A 23,622-nucleotide genomic window follows, 5' to 3' on the forward strand; every position below is an offset into this window, starting at 1 on the left:
AAGGATAGGAATATGTAAGGTGGGGGGGAGGATGAAAGATTTTACTTGATGTATAGGTTCAGTTAGTTGGTGTACACTTCTTTGTACATAGGCCCTAGGAAATGGAGCTCTGTGGAAAATGGCAGCTATCATATTATCCATAGGAAGGTGGTTGTCAGAATGAACAGTGGGCTTTTTTCAGAAAAGGCAGTTTTGTCTTCCTGAAATTGCTGTCTATACGTTGTTGTATCGCTTCAACTCATTTTCAGTTTATAGCAATACAATTACAGGGATTTATTGGCAAGATTTGTTCAGAAGAAAGAATGGCTTGCAAAAAGAATGACTTGCCCAAGGTGGGTTCTCACAACCAAGTGTGGGATTGAAACCCTGGTCTCCAGAATCATACAACCTCATCACATGGGGTACTTTTTGGAGGCATGCACTGGTTCATCTATACTTTCGCAACAAAGCCCGCCGGCTCTTATCCCATAGAGCAACTTCTGGCGGGGCTCCTTCATAAAAGTAGAATCATAGAGTTGGAAGAGACCTCCTGGACCATCCAGTTCAACCCTCTGCCAAGAAGCAGTTTTTAAATTGCTTAGATTTTAGCTTGTTTTGTAAGCCACTCCGAGCCCTGGGGAAGTGTTTTTAAGATTTTTTAAAGATGTTTTAAAGATGTTTTTAAATTTGGTCACCTATGATGTTAGATTTTTAGCCTGCTCTTGTAAGCCGCCCCAAGCCCTAGGGGAGTGGTGGCATATAATTCTGAATAATAAATAAATAAATCGCATTCAGAGCAACTCAGACAGATGGACATCCAGCCTCTGCTTAAAAGCCTCCAAAGAAGGAGCCTCCACCACACTCCAAGGCAAAGCGTTCCACTGCTGAACAGCTCTTATAGTTAGGAAGTCCCTCCTAATGATCAGGTGGAATCTTCTTTCCTGTAGTTTGAAGCCATTGTTCCACATCCTAGTCTGCAGGACAGCAGAAAATAAGCTTGCTCCCTCCTCCCTATGACTTCCTCTCACATATTTATACATGACCCTCATCATGTCTCCTTTCATCCTTCTCTTCTAAAGGCTAAACATGCCCAGGTCTTTCTTTCTTTCTTTCTTTGTTTCTTTCTTTCTTTGTTTCTTTCTTTCTTTGTTTCTTTCTTTCTTTCTTTCTTTCTTTCTTTCTTTCTTTCTTTCTCTTTCTCTTCTTCTTCTTCTTCTTCTTCTTCTTCTTCTTCTTCTTCTTCTTCCTCCTCCTCCTCCTCTTCTTCTTCTTCTTCTTCTTCTTCTTCTTCTTCTTCTTCTTCTTCTTCTTCTTCTTCCTACTTTTACTACTACTCATAGAGCTTGTTCTCCAGACTCTTGATCATTTTAGTTGCCCTCCTCCAGACATTCCAGCTTGCCAAAATGTCTCTTAAATTGTGGTGCCCAATATTGGACACAGTATTCCAGATGTGGTCTGACCAAAGCAGAATAGACAAACCAGTTCACGCTGCATGGCGACAACCCGAGAGGCTTCCCATGTTGTATTGAACCAATGGGGAGAAGCAGAGCAGTCAATGCTTCCTCCTATGGGATGGGGCAACAAGTAAGTTGAGTGATGTGAGGTGATGGCTTCTCCACACACACACACACACACACACACACACACACACACCATGAGCACTGCCGGATTTGTCATGGTCCGTGGCAATTCTGGCAACCTATCTGATGAGGTCAGTAGTCCAACACTCAAATCACTGCAACCACATTGACTGTTATCGATACAGAAAATCGGGGGCATGAGTGGCTCAGAGGGCAGTCAGGGTTGGTTCTGACATTAGGAACTATATGTCAGACTCCATAGTTTTCCTAAGAGGAATTTCTCTCTCTCATAATTCTTCTCTTCAGGAAGTAGGGCAGAGATGGCACAACAATCTGAGCTGAATATTTTTCTCACTCTTAAAAGATTTATTGTGTGCTGTATACTTGCCAACAGTTACAATTTGTCATACACCCACCCCAAAAATCCAACAGTAACTTGAAATAATTTACATTTCAAGTGAAATGGGTGAATATTGTACATTCAATGCATTATATTAAAGAATATATTACTGACAGTTGTTTGCTTTGTCTTGTACAACTTTCTAGCAGATCCTGCCAAAGACTTTATTCTTATTCTTGCACTTGAACTGCTAGATTACACTGCCATTATGTTTCAAGTGAAATTCTTTTTGCAGTAAATCACCAGGGAAAAAGCAGCAGAATACTAGCAAACCACTGTTTTTTCCAATAGAAATCTATGAGGGTCAAACTCAGAGAAGGGATTTCCCTCAAGACTACAGTAGAGGAGAAAATAATTACATTTTCCTTCTGTGCCTAATGTAATCTCCATAATTATCAATTGCCCCACAGTGGACAATATTTACATTTTTAAAACGACATTTTAAATGAAAAGGGACATTTCAGCAGCACCGGTACTTTGACTTGAATTGACTATGTGGTAAAACAAAAGCAACAGAAGCATGATACAAGGTTTGATTTCCATTACGGATTTTCTCTATAAACTGTAATCAAGAGGTCCTATTTGGTCACCTATGATGTAGTATGCAGTATACATAACAGAGGAATGATTCAATTCATGTGTTAAAACTGTTCTGCTGCAGTGCCAAACTTAGTTTGGAAATTCTAAAACTGATGCTACTTGGAAGCATTACTTCTGTGGCACAGTGCAAAACATAGGTACAGAATAAGAATGAAAATACTTTGCAGGCAGGAAAGAAACCCATTATTACAATAAATTTTGGGTCCCACATTTTGAGATTATCTCTTTGTAGCAAAGTATACACTTCATCTTTCCCAGGTTCTTTTGTACTCCTGTGGTGTTGCCATCCCTCAACATGTCAAATAACCTTTTGGAAAGAACTATTATTATATCACACTATACTTCTCACTGTAGATGTAATTCTCTTATTTTGAAAAAAAATAGAACATAATGCAGTAGAATCAATTCAGTTTTTCATTTATAAGCTCATGGCGTGAAACCCAGAGGTGGTTGTTATATCTGTTCCTTTTTGCTTGAGTGAAGTGTTGCATGTTAAGTTTTTGAAAAGAAAACGTATCTAATACAAATATTGGCTCAAACAAAGCAAAGCTGTTTTTGTATCCACAGAACATAAATACAGTAGAGACTCACTTATCCAACATAAATGGGCCAGCAGAACGTTGGATAAGCAAATATGTTGGATAATGAGGAGAGATTAAGAAAAAGCCTATTAAACATCAAAATAGATTATAATTTTACAAATTAAGCATCAAAACATCATGCTATACAACAAATTTGACAGAAAATGTAGTTCATTACACATTAATGCTATGTAGTAATTACTGTATTTACAAATTTAACACCAAAATATCACAATGCATTTAAAACATTGACTACAAAATGTGTTGGATAATCCAGAACGTTGGATAAGCAAGTGTTGGATAAGTGAGACTCTACTGTGTGTGTGTGTGTGTGTGTGTGTGTGTGTGTGTGTATACTTTTGATAGCATAGTAAAGAATTAACACCCCTACAGGCAAGTGCTTTATAAACAATAACAAAAATCACAATAATGTTTGTTCTGAGTTGCTGAGTTTTCTGGGCTGTACGGCCATGTTCCAGCAGCATTCTCTCCTAACATTTCACCCACATCTATGGCAGGTATCCTCTTAGGTTGTGAGGTCTGTTGGAAACTAGGCAAGTGGGATTTATATATCTGTGGAATGCTGTCCAGGATGGGAGAAAAAACTCTTATCTGTTGGAAGTAATGTGAATGTTCCAATTGGCCATCTTGATTAGCATTGAATCGCCCTGCAGCTTCAAAGCCTGGCTGTTTCCTGCCTGGGGGAACCCTGGACATTCCAGAGATATCTGACCATGAAAGCCTTCGACAACACAATGTTTGTTCTTTTTAAAAAATATTTTGCTGTAAAGGAAACCACCACTTTTGAAAAACTTTTTTTTGTGTTCGTTCCTTATCTTTAGTAGAGATGTGCACATTCCATTTAACTTTTACTCTTGGGTACCAAACATTACTCAAATGTCCTATAAAAACAGCCCAGACCTCATAATCTTTCCACTCCCATGTAAAAAGTCAGCATAACCCAAATTGTTTTTGGTCATGTTGTATGCGCCATAAATTCCCTGATCGTAGGTGCAATGCAGAGCCAGCCTCAGTATTGCAGCCAACTGGGTCAGTCTATCAGGGAGAAGACAATCTGGCTCACTGAAGTGAAACATTTGTCTTTTGCATTTCCTTACCTTACTATTTTATTCAGCCGGGACTCTGAAGGGAAATCAGATCTGTCTTTGAGTCAAATTACGCAGCAAGAGAAATTAAATTGTTTCAACAAAAGTTTACATACCCTTACTCTTTCCTGAGATCTATATCTGCAGATCCCCATGATTTCCTATTCTCCTTAAAAATTGGACATGATCACTAAAGAGAGTTGTAAAACACTAATAAGTTAATAGTATTGTATGGCTCTGCACATTCAAAAGTGTTTTACTTAGGGCTAAGAAATGGGAACAAACTCCTTAGACAAGTTTCTCATTTCATTCTAATTTCTTGTGATACATCAAGGACCACTGTAATTCCTTACTAGTTTGCAATTCTGTGTAATGCGTCAATTCAAAAACTGAGACCTGCGTCCAATAATAATAATAATAATAATTTATTCTTGTACCCCGCCCCATCTCCCCGAAGGGACTCGGGGCGGCTCACATGGGGTCTTGCCCAACATCACAATATAAAATCAAAACAAAAACACAAATTTACAACAATAAATCAACAATATCGGTAAAACAATCAAAAGGACAATCTTACAAGATAAAATGTTAAAACAGGTATATCAAACACAAGTCTGGGCCGAAAGGTGAATGTGTCAAATCGGGAGGAGATAGTTACATAATTTTTTTAAAAAATATATTTTTATTGAATTTTCCATTAACATATTAAAATATAGATTAAAAAAGTAATAAGCATGGGGGGAGCTGCGCATGCGTCAACGAGAGTAGACGTGCCTAATTGCTCTCCTAACTATAAAGGCAATTAAAGCCTCAAAAAGCCCATAAAGGGTCATAAATCTCTCCTTAACTGGAGTCCGGATCAAAGGAGAAAAGAGAGAAGGCTGGGAGGTCACAATCAAAGGTGACTGAAGCCATAAATCTCAGAATCCAAACAGAAGTTCGGACAACTGTGAGTATGGCGGACAGAAAGGAGAAGGAAGGGGAGGAAGAAAAATTGAACAAAATTATAACTACATTGGAACATCTTAAATTAAACATGGAGATTTTAAGACAGGGAAATGAGCAGACAAGAGAGCAAATCACACAAATTAATAGCAAACTCGGGCTGATAGAGAATAAAGTGGAAGAATGCCAAGAAAAGTTTAAGGAGGCAGCAGCGGAGATCAGAAGACAAAAAGGTGAATTAATCACTCTGAGAGACATTAATAGAAAACTTCTAGATAAAGTTGCTGACCTCGAGGACAGATCCCGAAGAGCCAATCTGCGTTTGAGAGCAGCAGGAGAGAGTCTTCAGATAAAGGAGAATCTGAAGGGAGTTATAGCTGAGTGGCTTGCAACAAATGCTCAGGTCCCATCGCAAGGAATCGAGAGGATACATTGGGCTTTCAGAGGAGGCAGGAAACCCAAGGATATTTTGATACGGTTCACAAGGGAGGCTGAAAGGGACATTGTTTATCGAAAATTGAGGAAAATGAAGAACCTGACCTTGGCTGGCAGTAAAGTATGGCCACTCCTGGATTTATCTTCAGAGACATTGGGAAAGAGAGCAGAAATGAGGGAAATTACAGGAACTTTGGAAAGGAAAGGACAACGTTATACCTGGGCTTTTCCAGCCACCCTAATTGTATATAAAGACAATAAATTATATAAAGCTTCCGACTTGGAAAGTGGGAGGAAAATGCTTAAACAGTTAAAACTGGATACAGACGGAAAAGAAACAGACGGTCTGGAGGAGGAATCAGATAAGACCAAGGACAAGCCGACTGGACAAGAAGCATCGAGGGAGCTGGAGACTGCAGAGAGAGGCGGACCAACAGAGACAGACTTACTTCAGAGTCTATTTGCAATGGGAGATCCAAAGGACAGGGAAGAAAAGAGAACTTTAAGGAATTTGAAGGACCTGGATTTAGAACAAATTAAATCTATAGAAAAACAATTAAGAGATCTTAAAAAACAGAAAATTAGAGAGGAGAATAGAAGAATTGAAACGAGATCTAGTACAGAGACTTAAGAATGAACAGCCTAACATTTGTGGAATAATGAAATTTGGACAAATGGGGTTAAAGGGGTAAAAGATGATGCAGGAGGGGAGAGCAGTGGATGGCAACGCAGTCACCGGTGGGAGGGAGTCTGGGAATGGAAGAGAACAAAGGGAAAACTCTTTCAGGTCTCCCTCTGATGGGAGGAGGGAGAGGTCTGGACTCTGGGGGGCATGGGGGAGGATGGGAAGACAAGCAGACAGGGGAAAGAAACTACAGGAGGGTAAATGCAAATAATACCTGGTTATGGGTGAAGTAGTAATAATGTCTCATAATGTTAATGGTTTATCAACTCCACAAAGAAGGGCAAAAGTTATGAAAATGGTAAAGGATTATAAAGTTGGCATTCTGCTTTTACAAGAATGTCATAAGAGAAAGGACCATACTCCATTATTTAATGATAGGATTTGGGGACAGGTGTATGAATCGAGAGGTTCAAATAGAGCACGGGGTGTGGCAATTTTAATTAAAAATACAATAGACTTCCAAGTGGAAATGGTAAAAAGGGATTCAGATGGGAGATGGGTAATGATTAAAGGGAAAATTGAAAAAATTAGAATCACTTTAGTGTGTATATATGCCCCAAACAAAAATCAAAAAAAGTATTTAAAAAAGCTATTTGGGGAAATTGATAAGTTTGCACAAGGAGAAGTGTATTGTGCAGGAGATTATAACCTGGAATTGGTAACAACAAGGCAAAATAGTAATAGAAAGTTAAATATAAGGGAATACAACATGAATGATTTATTAGAAGGGGAACCAGAGAATAATAGATGGACATATTACTCGGGAAGACATGACACATATAGCAAAATAGATTATATTCTGGGGAAAAATACAAACCAATCAGTGATTCTAGAAGCAAAAACACTTCCAATACATTTATCGGATCATGCACCATTAAGAGTAAAAGTAAAATTAGAAATAGAAAGAAAAGAAAGAACCTGGAGATATAACACAGTTTTAAACAGTAGAGAGGAAGAATATGAAACAATTAGGAAAGAAATAAATAAGTATTTTGAGACCAATGACAATGGACAAGTAACTAAAGATATAATTTGGGATGCAAGTAAGGCAGTGATAAGGGGTCACTGTATAAGTTTAGAGGTAAATCTTAGAAGAAGATGGAGGAATGAACAGGATAAGAGAATAAAAGAAATAGAAACCCTGCAAGACAAACATAAAAGGACTAAGGATAGACAGATTTGGAGAGAGCTAAAGGAGAAAAAAAACCAATTAGAAGCATTTGAGGAAAGGAATATAATAAATAAATATCTATACGTTAAAAGCTATTCCCAAAGTTGGAATATAAAATCAATGAAGAGGATGGCTTACTATTTGAAAAAGAAAAAAGAAAAAACATGGATAAAGAGATTGAAAGATGAAAATGGGAAAGAACAAGAGGAGCAAAGTAAGATTAGGGAGATAATGGCAAAATATTATAAAAATCTATATAAGGAAGAGAGGGTAATGCAAGGGAACTTAAATATCAGAGAAAAAATTGCAGAGGAAGACAGAGAGTTATTAAACCAACCAATAACGCAAGAGGAAACAATAAGGGCAATTAAAGGGTTAAAGGGAGGCAAGTCACCAGGGCCAGATGGATTTCCAGCAGAATATTATAAAGCATTTATGGAAGAGTTGGCACCACACCTAACAGAATTGTTCAATGAAATATACACTAAGCAAAAAGTCCCCCTAACATGGAAAGTATCAGAAATTATAACTATACCCAAAAAGGGGAGAGATTTAACACAACCAGGGTCATACAGACCCATTAGTCTATGCAATCAAGATTATAAAATATTTACAAAAATTTTAGCAAAAAGATTGGAAACAATAATGCCAAAAATAATCAAAGAGGATCAATATGGATTTGTGAAGGGAAGAAAAATTGGGGATCCAATAAAAAATGTAGTAATTGCAATGAATCATGCAAATTCGAATAAGAAAAAAATGGGAATTCTCAAATTGGATGTTTACAAAGCATTTGATAAAGTCAATCACAATTATCTGTTAAGATTATGTCAACAGTTGAATATGGGGGAAAACTTTTGCAAAACGCTGCAACAATTGTACAGCAACTGTAAAGCAAAAATAAGGGTGAATAATGGAAGGACAGGAGAGATACCAATTTTAAATGGTACAAAACAAGGTTGTCCATTATCCCCCACTTTATTTGTAATAGCGATAGAAATGCTAGCTGAAAGTATCAGGAATAGCACCAATTGGACAGGGTACAAAATAGAAAAGGGAGGAGGACAAAAGGAAGAAATAAGGCTTAATTTCTTTGCCGATGATGCAATGATTATTACAAGTCAACCGTTAATTATGGTAAAAGATATTATTAAAAAACTGGAAGAATTTAAAAATATATCAGGACTATTCGTTAATATTAAAAAGTCAGAGATACTATGTCTTAATACCCCACCAAGGGAACAACTGGAGATTAGGAAAATATCAGGGTTAAGATTAGGATTAAAGAAGCTGAAATACTTAGGAGTATGGATATATAAAAACCCAAAGAGTATAGTCAAGGGGAATTATAAACAAAAATGGAAGGTAATAGAGAAACAGTTTAAGAATTGGGAAGGAAAAACATTAACAAGAGTGGACAGAATAAGGGCACTAAAAATGTTCATAATACCAAAATTGACATATTTATTTCAAACATTACCGAACACAGTAGATAGGAAGACACTAAAGACATGGGACAGGAGAATAAGAAAATGGGCAGTCGGAGGAAAAAGGCCCAGAATAAGGGACAAATGGTTAAATGCAAAAGAGGAAGAGGGAGGCTGGGGGATTCCAAGTTTAGAAGTCTATCACGATGCGTTTCAAATCCAAAGATTATTGGAAATACAGTATACTAAAAAAAAATGGGCAAATATGGAGAAGATAATAAATAATACTAAAGAAAAAGAAATAATATTTAGGGAATGGAGTAGGAGAGAAGAAGCAGAATTTAAGGAACCTTTTAAAGGAACAATAAAAGTGTGGAAAAAAAGAAAGAAGAAGCTAAGTCCAGGCAATGAGAATAAGATGGCAACTATATGGCAAATTAATTACAATAACAACGAAATTATAGGCAGAACATTGAGATCAATTGAAAGTAGAGGGAAAAGGTTAGTGGAGGATTTGTACACAATAGATGGAGACCCTGTAGAACAAAAAGAAATTCAGAATTGGATAGGATCAGGGAATTGGATTCAAAGCTGGGCTATAAGACAGGAAATTTTTAGATTGAGAGAAAAAATTAGAGAACAGGACAGTCCATTTGAGAAGGCGATTAGGAAATGTTTGAGAGAGGAAAAGAAGGTGGCAGGAGATCTGTATGAACAAATTATAACGGTAAAAGAAGAAATAGTAGAGGAAATTTTCCAAACATGGAGAATGGACATGGAAATTGAGAGGGAAGATATACAAAGGGAAATAAGTAATATAGCAAAAGAAAAGTACAATGTATTAAGGGAAGCAAGAAGGAAAATGTTACAAAAATGGTACAGAACTCCTGCACAACTTTCACGGTTTTTACCAGGGATGAAAGATAGGTGTTGGCACGGTTGTGAACAAAGAGGGGTGTTCAATCATATGATATGGGAGTGCGATCGGGTGCAAGAATACTGGAGAATGATTGAAGGAGAAATCAATAGAATGCTAAATCTACAAATAGTAATAGTTAATAGAAATGTACTACATGCAAGGATAACAGAAGTGAAGAATATACAAAAAGAAAAAATGATTGACAAATTAATAGCATGTGCACAAATTGTTTTAGTGAGCGGTTGGAAAGATAAAACAAAATGGACTCTGACGAATTGGTATAAGTATATAATTGATATGTTAAATGTAGAAATCACAAATTGCAAATGGAATAATATAGATAAAATTGAAAATATTGCAATAATCAAGGGGATGTGGGAACCAGTTAAGAACTATTTAGAGAATGTACTAAGATGTGGAGTGGAAAAATTAAGATTGAGATTGATATTTCAAATGTAACTTCTGTAGTTTGTTGTATAAAGTGTATGTACAAGGAGGGGAGGGTGGGAGGGTGGGAGTGGGATAAAATGACAAAACAACAATAAAAAAAATTAAAAAAAAAAAAAAGTAATAAGCATGATTTGTAGGAGGAGAGATAGAAGGGAAAGAGAAGAAGAAAGAAAAAAGAAGAAGAAGAAAAAAGGAAAAATTAAAATATTGGACTTCCGAGCATCTTCATGGAGATTTCCTTCCTTTTCTTTCTTCATAGTCAATAAAGTACTATAAATGACAATATTGACAATAAAAGGGCAGATCAGTGGGTCTATTATTCCATAGGCAGGCATCTTAAACCAACAAAAGTCACTCATCAAAGGCTTTCCGGAAAAGCCAGGTTTTCAGATTCTTCCGGAAGGAGAGGAGGGTGGGGGCCAGCCTAATCTCCCTAGGGAGCAGCTTCCAAAGCTGGGGGGCCATGACAGAGAAGGCCCTCTCCAAAAATAGGATGAGAAAAGCTTTCTTTTTAATTAAAACGTAAATTTATTACCCATACAAAATGTGAGACTAATCCATAAAAACATAGTAAGCCGCAAAAGCCATTTTAAAAATATGCTACTCTTAACTTTTGAAAAATAAAATGTCTTTCTCACTGTCTATTTTGAAAAGCATCTCAGTTTCAACTTCAAAAATTGTTTGTGAATTCCTGAATTGGGAGGAGCTTGGACTGAATTGACCTTTGGGATCCATTCCAATTACGCAATTTCTATTATTTTGTGATTTTATGTATATACTTTATATTCCACTCTATCTCCCTGAGGGGACTCAGAGTGGATTGCAGGTACATATATGGCAGACATTCAATGCCATTATAAAATTGACAGAGACAGACAGTACATAAACAGAGGCAAGGCTTCCCTCTTTTTATCTCTAGCATCCAGCTGTGCTTGACTCGGCCATGGGGAGGGGCTGTTGTTTCATTTTCCACACCGAGGCTGTCGTCCATGGATGCCTTTCCTGATTGGACTTTTTCTGACATGTTTTTTTCAGGGTGTCTTTTACCTCCTGCCAAAGCAGTACCTATTTATCTACTTACATTGTTGTTTTTGAACTGCTAAGTGAGCAGAAGCTGGGCAGACAGCGGGAGCTCACCCCAAATTGGGCTTGAACTGCCAACCTTCTAGTCAGCAGGATCTTCTATAGCAGGCTGTTTAATCCCTTGTGCTAGCCTGGCTAATTTTAAATTAGTAAATTTTCAAGAAACACGAGTCTAGAAGACCATTAACACTGCAGGATTATAAAAGTTTGATGACACTATAGGAAAATTTTAATATTTTTTCCTATTAATATTGGATGTTTTCTAAAACATACCCTCCAATTGTCCAGATTTGACTAGGACCGGCCAAATAAATCATTTGTTCCGTTAGCTTTTTCCACTTTCCTAAGCTTTCTTCAGTTACTACAAACTGAGTTCAAAGTTCAGAAGTACTACAGTTAAAATTCAGTGGGAAAGAGAGAAGAGAGGGCAGAATCTTACCCTTCTCTTTAGGCTCAGGCAAGAACAAACTGCCAGAAGCATCCAATAACAACAACAACAACTTTATTCTTATACCCCGCCACCATCTTCTGCAATTCTTCATTAATTATATGTTTCATCTTGGACAATCTCTGATTTCAAATTGACCATATGTCTCCCAGTTTCATCTGAGAAATGCTGAAAGATTAATATGGACAGACTTAGATATTTACTAAAAACCAATCAAGGTACACCAAGAAAGCAAACAGATTGGCGACCAGTAAAAAAAAATTTAAACAAGGAAAAAAGTAAAATTATAATTTAATTTAAAAAAAGAAAAGAAACAGATACAAGATAAGAAAGACATTTATCCAAAAGGAAAGAAACAAAGAAGGGAAGAGGGGCATAGTAGACAGAGGAAACAAATGAAGAATAGAAGATGAAATGATATTGAAAACGCCACCCATTAGAGGGAAGTCAACATGGAGTTTATGTGTGTGTGAAGTGTATTATTGTTTTTTTCTCTCTTTTCTTCTTTTTCTATATTTTTTCTTTCTGTATGAAACTTATTCTCACTTTCGTTGTATATAGTACGGAAAACCTTAATAAATGTTAATTAAAAAGAAATGTTGAAAGATCTCCTAAAATATAGGAGCTCCTAGATGTCTCTTATTCAAAAGCATCTTCATTCTTGGAACCAAATATGGAAGAAGAGTCTATCTCACACATCTTTGGTTTAGGACAGATTGAGAAAACACCTACAGTAGAGTCTCACTTATCCAAACCTCGCTTATCCAAGCTTCTGGATAATCCAAGCCATTTTTGAAGTCAATGTTTTCAATATATCGTGATATTTTGGTGCTAAATTCATAAATACAGTAATTACAACATAACATTACTATGTATTGAACTACTTTTTCTGTCAAATTTGTTGTATAACATGATGTTTTGGTGCTTAATTTGTAAAATCATAACCTAATTTGATGTTTAATAGGCTTTTCCTTAATCCCTCCTTATTATCCAAGATATTCGCTTATCCAAGCTTCTGCCGGCCTGTTTAGCTTGGATAAGTGAGACTCTACTGTATTTCCCTCTCTCTGCTTTCTTTTCTAAATGGGAATCCCATGTGTGATGGCACGCCCAAGCCTTTAAGAAAACTATAGTGTCTGGCTTTACTCGAGGGCTATCTGTATACCGTCTATTAAGATCAAGACCTTTAACATACAGAGGCACTTCAGGCAAGGTGAAAACAAGATGAATAAAGGGTTAACTCCACCTGGGGCTATGATAAGATAGATTATAACAATATATTACAAATGGAGATTTTGCTGAATGCAGTCATCTCTCTGGAGTCTTTGAAAGTCCTCTGTCTCTGGTGCAAAACAATGGCTCACAAGCTGGAGCCCAAAGGCTGTCTCAATCTTCTTTCTTTGTGAAGCCTAAGGTGTTAAAGGCTTCTGTTGTCTCTGGGATTGGTGGTATAAGAATACCACTGAATGCAGTGTTTATTAGTGCTAAAGATGCCTGTTTGGATTGCTAAGCCAGGTCTGTAGTCTCTATAGCTCTATTGCAAAAAAATGAGGAGTCTAGCAAAGGAGCTCTATACAGGCAAATGGAATAGACCAACTAAGGCTGGCCTCTTGGTGGATTTTATGCTCCACCCCAAAACTAATACGAAGAGAGGGATCTACACTATTGGGAAAACCTATAAAAAGGAGGAACTGAAGCAAAGGAGAGGAAAAGGCAGAGCCAAGACTTCACACCATAAGGCACACAGTGTCACCCTCTTTTTATCAAACAAAAATGTAAAATCACAATGCCATCAATACCTATAAACGGTATTATTTTTTTCCCTCTCGTTAGTTCTTTGTCTTTTGGTGGAGTGAGTTGCAGGTGGTCCGCTGACAACACTACTTACAGAAATTGGTGATATATATAGTGAGCTCTTTCTTCCTTCCTTTAGTCATCCTTTTGCTTACAAAAGGAGACATCCTTGTCTACTTACAATTCAGCAAAGGTTTCTTGTTCGTGACCCTTAAGTTCTGGAGCTGGCACTTTATTTTCGCTTCATTGAAACACTGACATCGTACTTGTCACCTTGTGTATCTGACAGTGCATCTGCTTGAAGTTACACCTGACATCAGCAGAAACTCTATTAAAATACGTACCAGAATCTCTTGTACTTCAGATCGTGCAGCTCTAAGTAGCCTAGGGAACACAGCAACTCTTTTTGAAGATTTCTCCTCTTTTTAGTATAAGATAGTGTAAAAGATACTCACAAGTACTTGTAAGCTACAGCTGTGTAATGGGAGTTTTTAAAGAAAAAGAATTGAAATAGCATGCATTTCCGTATCTACGACTACAGAAAGATCAAAAGTGTCTCAGGTAAGTAAAAAAAATGCAGTTTTTGTAGCAATGGATAATAATGAATTGTTACATAGATTACTTTAAAAAATTACTTTTTATTTAAAACAGAGTCAGATGGTTTTTGGTCCAATTGCTTTGTTGCTCTGTATAAATTCATGATAATAACCTCTGAGAGTTTTTGTCTAAAGTCAAGCACAGTGCATTTTTTAAATGAATCGCTGAACTCGATTAAGTATATTTGTGTTTACTTCAGCATTGGTGTTTTGATAGTGGTTCCCTGTCTTCAGGTATTAAACTTGGACTGATTAAGATCAAAAGTAAAAAGCTATGGTTATTGCTCCATTCCTTGCTATCACGTCTGCTGTAACTTCCCATGATCATGTGGATGGTTTATCTCCACAGTGGCCCAGTCATCAAAAGCATGGAAAAATCTGGCGTCTGGCTTCCATTACACTATGTAACAGAATTTTTATTTCTGTGTTATAAATGTCATTTCCCAATTGGTTCTATCATAAAAACATGGGAAAGTTTATTAAACTGCATAAACTTTGTTTTTGCGGGACATCCTGCAGCACATTTTGCTGTAGGTTTTCAATTAATATCTCATAGAGTCTCAACCAATACAGCATAGTTTATAGCATCCACAAAAACAAAGTTTCTGGAGTATAATAACTACTTTCAAAGTAAGTACTGCACAATTAAACAGGAAATAACACTTTCAAACCAGGAACAGTATTGTTGGTCAAATTTTGTAACAGTAGTATAAAATAAATAAATAAATAAATTGTGTTGATTAGCCCTTAGACCATATCACCGTACTGAACCAAACAACAAAGCTTAATACAACTTAAGAAAACTCTATGTAATAGTTAAACAAGACACTTATGATAATACAGTCAATAAGTATGGTAAAACTGAGTATAATTTCCCTACCCTCCTACAATTTACCCTGACATGTGTAGATCTCAGATATATTGCTTTGCTTTAATACAGAGCTGTCCTATAGTATTATTGAAGCAATCCATCTGTAATGTGGCCTTCGTTTTACACAGCCTTCAATTTTACCTAGCATTATTGTTTTTGTGTTTTCATAGCTGGAATCACTGGGTTACTGTGAGTTTTCCGGGCTGTATGGCCATGTTCCAGAAGCATTCTCTCCTGATGTTTTGCCTACATCTGTAGCAGGCATCCTCAGAGGTTATGAGGTATATTGGAAACTAGGCAAGAGATAATTAATAAAATATTTAATAAAAATTAATAATTAAAAATTGCATCCCATGCATGAAAATTGTTATCAGTTTTCCAAGACGTAGCTACATTTTTCTATTGCAGCACCATAAAACTGCTGTTGCTATTGTTGTGTGGCTTCAAATCATTTTCAGTTTATGGCAGTCCTAAACTGAAGCTATCATGGGGTTTTCTTTAAAAAATTAAAATAAATTAAAAAGCCTTGTGACTTGAAGATTGGGTTGCTGACCTGAAGGCTGCCAGGTTCGAATCCCACCCGGGGAGAGCGTGGATGAGCTCCCTTTATCAGCTCCAGTTCCATGCGGGGACATGAGAGAAGCCTCCCACAAGGATGGTAAAAACATCAAAACATCCGGGCGTCCCCTGGGCAACGTCCTTGCAGATGTCCAATTCTCTCATTCCAGAAGCAACTCCGGTTGCTCCTGACACACAAAAAAGGGGGTTTTCTTGGCAAGATTTGTTCAGAGACAGTTTTCCTTGCCTCTCTCAGAAGTTCAGACAGTGTAATATGTCTGAGGTCACCCAGCTGATTTCCATGAGCAGGGTTTCGAACCATGTTCTGTAGAGTTACAGTCCATCCCTCAAATCACTGCAATATGCTGCATATTAACGGCAAACATCCCATTAAAAAATAACGTACACACAAGTTCTTATAAAATGGGCCTGTTTCTTTCAGTGGGAAGTGATCTACATAGGCAATATAATACCTGAGAATTTATCAGTTGGTGAAAAGCATATCATACCCATTAATTGGAAATAAATAAATAAAATTAGATGGTTTTTTTAATAAAAAAATTCACATCAAAGGTTATACAGTCTTTTTTTAAAAGTCTCAGGGAAATCTACATTCAGCCAAAAATGTGTTGCAGCCGATCCCTGTGTATCCCAGATCCAGGACGAAATGGGTTCTGCAAATTGTGGAGCATATTATAGACACCCACCCCTGCTGGAATGTAGTAAAAGATCTCGAATGGGGGCTGCCAATATGTCCCAAGGGCAGGGAGCTAACTGGCCACTTGGGAGGGGTAATTGATAACTTCCACTCTTATTACTTTCCCTTTATTATTCTCCCTTGTAAGCCTCTGTGCCGATCACCACCGGAACCACCTGTCCTGATTTCTGCCAGAGTCTTTGAAGTTCAATCTTGAGGTCCTGATAGTGGCTGAGTTTTTTCCTGTTGTTTTTCGTCAATGCGACTGTCACCTGGGATGGTGACATCAATTATCCAACCCTTTTTCTTTTCCAAAACTGTGATGTCTGGTGTATTGTGTTCCAGAACTTTGTCAGTCCCACAGTATCTTTGCATGCTCATTTTCCAATACTTTTGCAGGTTTGTGATCCCACCAGTTCTTTACTGCTGGGAGGTGGTACTTGAGGCATAAGTTCCAATGAATCATTTGGGCCACATAGTTGTGCCTCTGTTTGTAGTCTGTGCGATTTTCTTACAGCAGCTGAGAATATGATCAATGGTTTCGTCAGCTTCCTTGACAGTTGGCATTTTGGGTCAATGGCTGATTTTTCAATCTTGGCCTTGATTGCATTTGTTCTGATGGCTTGCTCCTGGGCTGCAAGAATCAGGCCTTCTGTCTCCTTCTTCAGGGTCCCATTTGTGAGCCATAGCCAGGTATTATTATTAATATTATTATTATTATTATTATCAATGTCTATGCCACAGTTTTTAAGCCCACCTTTAAATTTCTTTTCCTGTCCACCAACATTACATTTCCCGTTCTTGAGTTGGGAGTATTGTAACTGCTTTGGGAGATGGTGATTGGGCATACGGACAATGTGACCAGTCCAGTAGAGTTTATGGCATAAGAGCATCATTTAAATGCAAGTTGATTTTGCTTCTTCCAGCATGCTGATATTTGTCCGTCTGTCTTCCCAAGAGATTTGCAGGAATTTTTGGAGGCAACGCTGATGAAATAGTTCCAGGAGTTGAGTGTGACATCTGTAGACAGTCCACGTTTCACAGTCATATAACAAATGTATAATCATCCTGCAGTGAAACTGGTTCCATTTGAATCAGTTCCAAGATGGATTGTAGTGTCAATGTAGAACTGCCCTAAAGTCTGCTTCTGGTACAGCCTTAATTTACAAATGCTTATGGTACCAACTTCTTTCTCTTAGTCTCTAAAGTGCTGCAAGATCCCTTTCATATTGACATTCCAGACTAACGTAAATATGTCTTTGAATTTTCCTATGGCAGAGAAAGAGTGGTGGGGGGAGAGAAAGAGAGACCCTCCTTGTGTCCTTGGCTAGTGTCAGGCCTGAATAATTTCCCCTCTTAATGTGGTAAACACATTGCTGGCAGTAAATAAAAGCATTTTGGGGTGACCTGACCCATTGCCATGAAATTATTGCTCTAACTCTGTATCACCCTTTCAAGCATGCAGAAAGAATTCTGGCATGAGCTTTTTAAGAAAAAAAAATCAATCCTACATGAAGAAGGGAAAAGGCATGGATATATAACACCTGTCTGTCAGAGGATTACGTCTGATGACAACTATGTAATCGCCTAGTGCTGATTTATGTTAATGCAAGTGCACCAGCTGTGCCCGTTCCTAGAGATGCCTGATCTGGCCATGGTGACATATGTTTCCCATTTGGATTACATGCGCTACGTGCGGCTGCCTTTGAATGTTCAGAAACATCAGCTGGCCCAAAAAGTTGTAGCCAGATGGTGTTGAGGGCTTGTTGCAAGGAGCACATGACTCCTTCATTACAACACCTCCACCAAATACTCTTCTGTTTCAAGGCGCAATTCAAAGTGCTGGTGATGACTCCTAAAGCTCTATTTAGCTTAGATCACGGCTGTCTGAAACCTGCCCAGGTTTAGAGGTCTTTTGGAGAAGCACTTCTCTCAGTCTTGCAATTCTCCCAAGCACAGATGACGGGAATGCAGGACAGGAACATTTTTTTAGGACCTTTTCAATGGATGCTCCCAGACTCAAAAACACTCTTCAAAGTGAGGCTAGATTGGGTCACTCTTTCCCGGCCTTTCACCAATAGATGAAAGGCTTTGGGAAGCTGATCACTCTACTGTATAAAGAAACAGTGTTTTGTTATGGATTGATGATGATAAATGGAAGCTCTTACGTGTGTCCGCGATCCAGCGTCACCCGCAGAACAATAATATGCCACTCAGGTTTGCAGAATAAAAATACAGGAATTTTACTGATCCCAAGAGATGAAAAACAGTAGTATTTACAACGGTCCCTCTGATCACTAAATAGTCCTTTCTCAGTCCACAAATCTACTTCAGACAAGAATATAGTGCTGGTTCTTCTTCCTCTTTTCTCAGCAGCAAACAGGCCTCAAAACAGCAAGGCCTCTCTGAGTACACTGCTCCCTTCATTAACAGTACTCATCACTGAAAAACTTGTCCAAACTGGTTCTGCATCAGCAGAACAGAAACAGTATCAAATCAATCCCCAGGTCTTTGCAGGCTCAGCCAATCAACTCCACGCACTTCATTTTCCAGTTAACACACACAGCACAATGCCTTTGCAAACCATGACATGGTTAAGTAGTCAGTGCATTATGTTTCCTTGTTTTTTAATTGACATGCCCTAAATGGTTTTTAATTTGATAGACAGTTTAATGAGACTTGCAAAAGGACTATACAGGCAGTTACCAAGTTATGAACAAGATTGGTTCTGTAGGTTTGTTCTTAAGTTGCATTTGTGCATAAGTTGGATTTTACAAATTAAGCACCAAAACATCATGTTATACAACAAATTTGACAGAAAAAGTAGTTCAATATGCAGTAATGCTACGTAGTAATTACTGTATTTACGAATTTACAACAAATTGATAGAAAAAGCAGTTCAATACACAGTAATGTAATGTAGTAATTACTGTATTTACGAATTTAGAACCAAAATATTGCAGTGTATTGCCACATTCCCATCACTTACCTTGTGTAATCACAGTGAAATAATGTCAGAAGGTAGGGTTCTGTAGGAAAGCCAGGTTAGCATAGATGTCATGGGACCAAAAATGAGTGAATCAATCCACTTACATGAATGAGAGATGCTATAAGTGAGGGTGATCAGCCGAGGCATGTTGCTGCTATCTGTGATTGCGCTATTACGGTACTGTGGGATAGTGGCTTTGTGCAATAAACTCCATACTGACATCTTTGCTTTGTGAACTCCGTAGTGAATGTGTTGTAACAGGGAAATAAATAAAACATGTCCCTGGCTTGTATTTCCATTCCCAGATAGGAATTAGCAATTTAACCATTTGTCTAGATTTTGCCCACAGTTTGTATCAGCTAATTGTTGCTCAGAGACTCCAAGGTGATCAGTTTTGATCTCCCAGCTGAATAGGAGAAAAAGTGCAAAACAAGATAGCCACAGCAATTATAGATGGCTTTAGGCTTGATTCTTCTACAGCCATCCTTGTAATTCAATTTAAAGCATTCCATTAGCCTTTGTGGCAGTAATAAGCTTTGTCTGCAGGAGCTCAAGCAGACAATATTGCTTTCTTTTCAAATTAAGGCATTCACTTTCAAAACGGCAGGGTGTCTCCAGAGTAATGTGAGGAGGAAGGGCCTTTTTAGAGGGTTAAAGTGGAAGGGGTGGGAGATGGGAATGCAAATGTGATTTTAAAATGGTTTATGCAATAAAAAATAAATATTTTGACATGCTTAAACTCCTTAACACAGCCTGTAGATTAGTAAGAGCATGCTTAAGAAATGAAAATAGGGAGGCATACAATTATTTTCCACACCAAGGTGCTATAAATGCATTCATAATATTTGATGGAGGAGCCCCTGGTAGCGCAATGAGTCAAACCGCTGAGCTGCTGAACTTGCTGACCGAAAGCTTGGCAGTTCAAATCCAGGGAGCGGTGTGAGCTCCCGCTGTTAGCCCCAGCTTCTGCCAACCTAGCAGTTCAAAAATGCAGATGTGAGTAGATCAATAGGTACTGCTACGGCGGGAAGGTACTGCTACTCCATGCAGTCAATAGGTACTGCTACTCCATGCAGTCATGCCAGCCACATGACCTTGGAGGTGTCTACGGACAACACCGGCTTCAACCCCCAGAGTCAGACATGATTAGACTTAATGTCAGGGGGAAACCTTTACCTTTAATATATGATGGAGCTAAAATGTAGATTTTTTGGGAAGAGAGGGAGTCAGGCAAGATCATCTGGCAACTCCATCCACAAGGAGCTTAGACTGGTACTTAAAGTCATTCAGCAGCAATGTGAGAGCCATACAAACCAGCAGACCACACTGTGGGATCAAGTGATTTAGAGAAGTAGTAGAGACCAGTGTGGTGTTGTAGTTCGTGCACTGGAATAAGGCTGTGGAAAACCAGGGTTTGAGTCCCTGCCCAGCCATGTAGACCCACTTGGTGACCTTGGGCAAGCGGCAAAGGAAGGCAAACACAATTCCCCTTGGAACTAACCTTGCCAAGAAATTCCCATGTTAGGGTTGCCATAATTTGAAAACAACTTGCAGGCAGAAAACAACATTGGACCATGGGATTGCGGGTAGTGGAACAAGAAAATCAGCCTTCCTGTTATTTTTGATCAATGTGGTTTGTACTCTTTAGACATTCTCCCAGACCCAGGGGAATACCTCCTTTGCCTTCAATTCCCGCTGTGCATCTGGGAGGACATCTAAATGGCCTATCCACATGAAAAGGCACCTGGTTTTTCCCATGGGATGAGCACTTAAAGCAACATTTTCCCATCCTCGTGGATAGGAGGGAGCTTTTTAAGGGCTATGTGATTAAGACTACATATACAAAATAAAAATGGCCAACAATTACGAAAAATGCCTTCTCCCCCAAAAGATTCCTAGAGAGAACATTTTAATTAAATCCATGAACAATCAAATCTGCAAAAGTCAAAGCCACAAGTGTGGAGGGCCAGTTATATTGAAGAGAAAGGCATTTGCAAACTTTTTGCCAAGAAAGGTCTGTGATAGGTTGGAAATTATTCAAAGTCATGCAACAACAACAAATAACAAAATCATGAAAATAACCATTTTTAGTCATGAGTTCCTATAAAAACTGATCAAATGTCCAAATGTAAGTCTATTTGTATATTTCAACTATATTGTATATCAGGGGTCCCCAAACTAAGGCCCGGGGGCCAGATGTGGCCCTCCAAGGTCATTTACCTGGCCCCCGCCCTCAGTTTTATAATATAACATATTGTATATACATATAATATTGATAATAATATTATAATGTAATACAATATAACACTAATAATAATAATACCATACAATAGTATTAATTATATATTATATATTACTAATAATATTACAGTATAGTGGTATAGTTCAATATAGTAATATATAATGCTAATATTGTGCTATGCTAATAATATAACATATTGTATGTACATATAATTTGTAAGCCACTCTGAGTCCCCTTTGGGGTGAGAAGGCTGTGATACAAATATAGTAAATAAATATAGTAAATAAATAAATACATTTTAGAATGAGGCTCGCCCAAAGTGTGAAATGACTTGAAAGCACACAACAACAACAACAACAACAACAACAACCCTAATTAACTTGACTATCTCATTGGCCATAAGCAGGCCCACACTTCCCATTGAAATCCTGATAAATGTATGTTGGTTAAAATTGTTTTTATTTTTAAATATTGTATTGCTCTTTCATTGTTATTTCATTGTTCTTGTTGTTGTTTTTGCACTACAAATAAGACATGTGTAGTGTACATCGGAATTTTTTCAAATGATAATTCGGCTCCTCAACAGTTTGAAGGATTGTGGACTGGCCCTCTGCATAAAAAGTTTGGGGACCCCTGCTGTATATCATAAGTAGAAAACAAATTGTTCCATCATCAATATTCCAGCCAAGTATCAATTTTCTAACTATCTTAAAGGCAGGCAAAATCCATTTCTCTTGTCTATTTGTTAATTTCCAAGAAAACAAGCCAATGAATTCAAAATAACAATATCATTAAATACGTACCTAGGAGTCGTTTTTTCTGAAACCGGTTCCTGTCTCCCACATCATCAAAGGAGCTCAGCCAGAGTGAGAGTATGTGAAAATATACTGCTTAAATTAACAAATCATAGCCAACCAGGATCTTTAGACCCACTTCTTTAAGTATATATAAGGCTAAAATTATCCCCATGCTCTTATACAGAGCTGAAGTTTGGGGCCTAAACCAGGTACCGGTATTACAGCAAACTCAATCACAGTACAGAAGAGTCTCACTTATCCAACATAAGCAGGACAGCAGAACGTTGGATAAGCAAATATGTTGGATAATAAGGAGAGATTAAGGAGAAGCCTATTAAACATCAAATTAGGTTATGATTTTACAAATTAAGCACCAAAACATCATGTTATACAACAAATTTGGCAGAAATAATAGTTCAATATGCAGTAATGCTACGTAATAATTACTGTATTTACGAATTTCGCACCAAAATATCATGATATATTGAAAACATTGACTACAAAAATGCGTTGGATAATCCAGAACGTTGGATAAGCAAATGTTGGATATGTGAGACTCTACTGTACCTGAAAAGTTTTCTGGGAGTGGATAAAAGGACTCCAGCTGCCACAGTAAGGGCAGAACCAGGAGTATATACAGTTGATGGTTTATCCAAAATTATGGCCTACAACTACTGGGTAAAATTGAATGTCATGGCAAATGACAGACTAGCAAAACTGTGCCTATTAGAGCAGACAAAAAAAAATCAACATCAGACCTCTTGGCTAGTTCAATTGACAAAACACATTAGGAGTTGTGGACTTCTGATTCTGTATCTAAATCTCCTAGAAGAACTAGATCCAAAAATTGTTGCAAAACGAATACTGGATATAGAAGCTCAGAAAGAAATTGCTACCCTCAGTAAAGCAGGCTCATTGAAATTGCTAAGTTGTTTTAAACATACTTTTTAAAACAGCCAACATCTAAAGACAGAAATGCCTAAACACCTTAGGAGGGTATTTACCAGAACTAGATTTGAACATCTCAACACAATGGTCAGACATGGAAGGTTTAACCAAGTCCCATATAATGAATGATTTTGTATATGCAGAGTGTCAGAGGTAGAAGATATTATACATGTACTGTTTTAGTTATAACTTGTATAAGAAAGAGAGAAACCAATACTTCGGACCATACATTATACAAATGACACACTGGGATACTTATATTAAAACTACATTTTATTGGCCATCCAGAATGCTAAAATAACATACAAAATGGCCCTTTTT

General features: G+C 37.6%; 1 protein-coding gene across 15 annotated transcripts in view; it reads left to right on the forward strand.

Moving 5' to 3' along the window:
• nrg1 (neuregulin 1) overlaps window positions 1-23,622 on the forward strand; it is a 761,412-nt gene that overhangs the window by 683,389 nt on the left and 54,401 nt on the right. The window lies entirely within an intron of this gene.

This window comes from Anolis carolinensis, chromosome 2, assembly GCF_035594765.1.
Source record: "Anolis carolinensis isolate JA03-04 chromosome 2, rAnoCar3.1.pri, whole genome shotgun sequence".
Taxonomy (NCBI): Eukaryota; Metazoa; Chordata; class Lepidosauria; order Squamata; family Dactyloidae; genus Anolis; species Anolis carolinensis.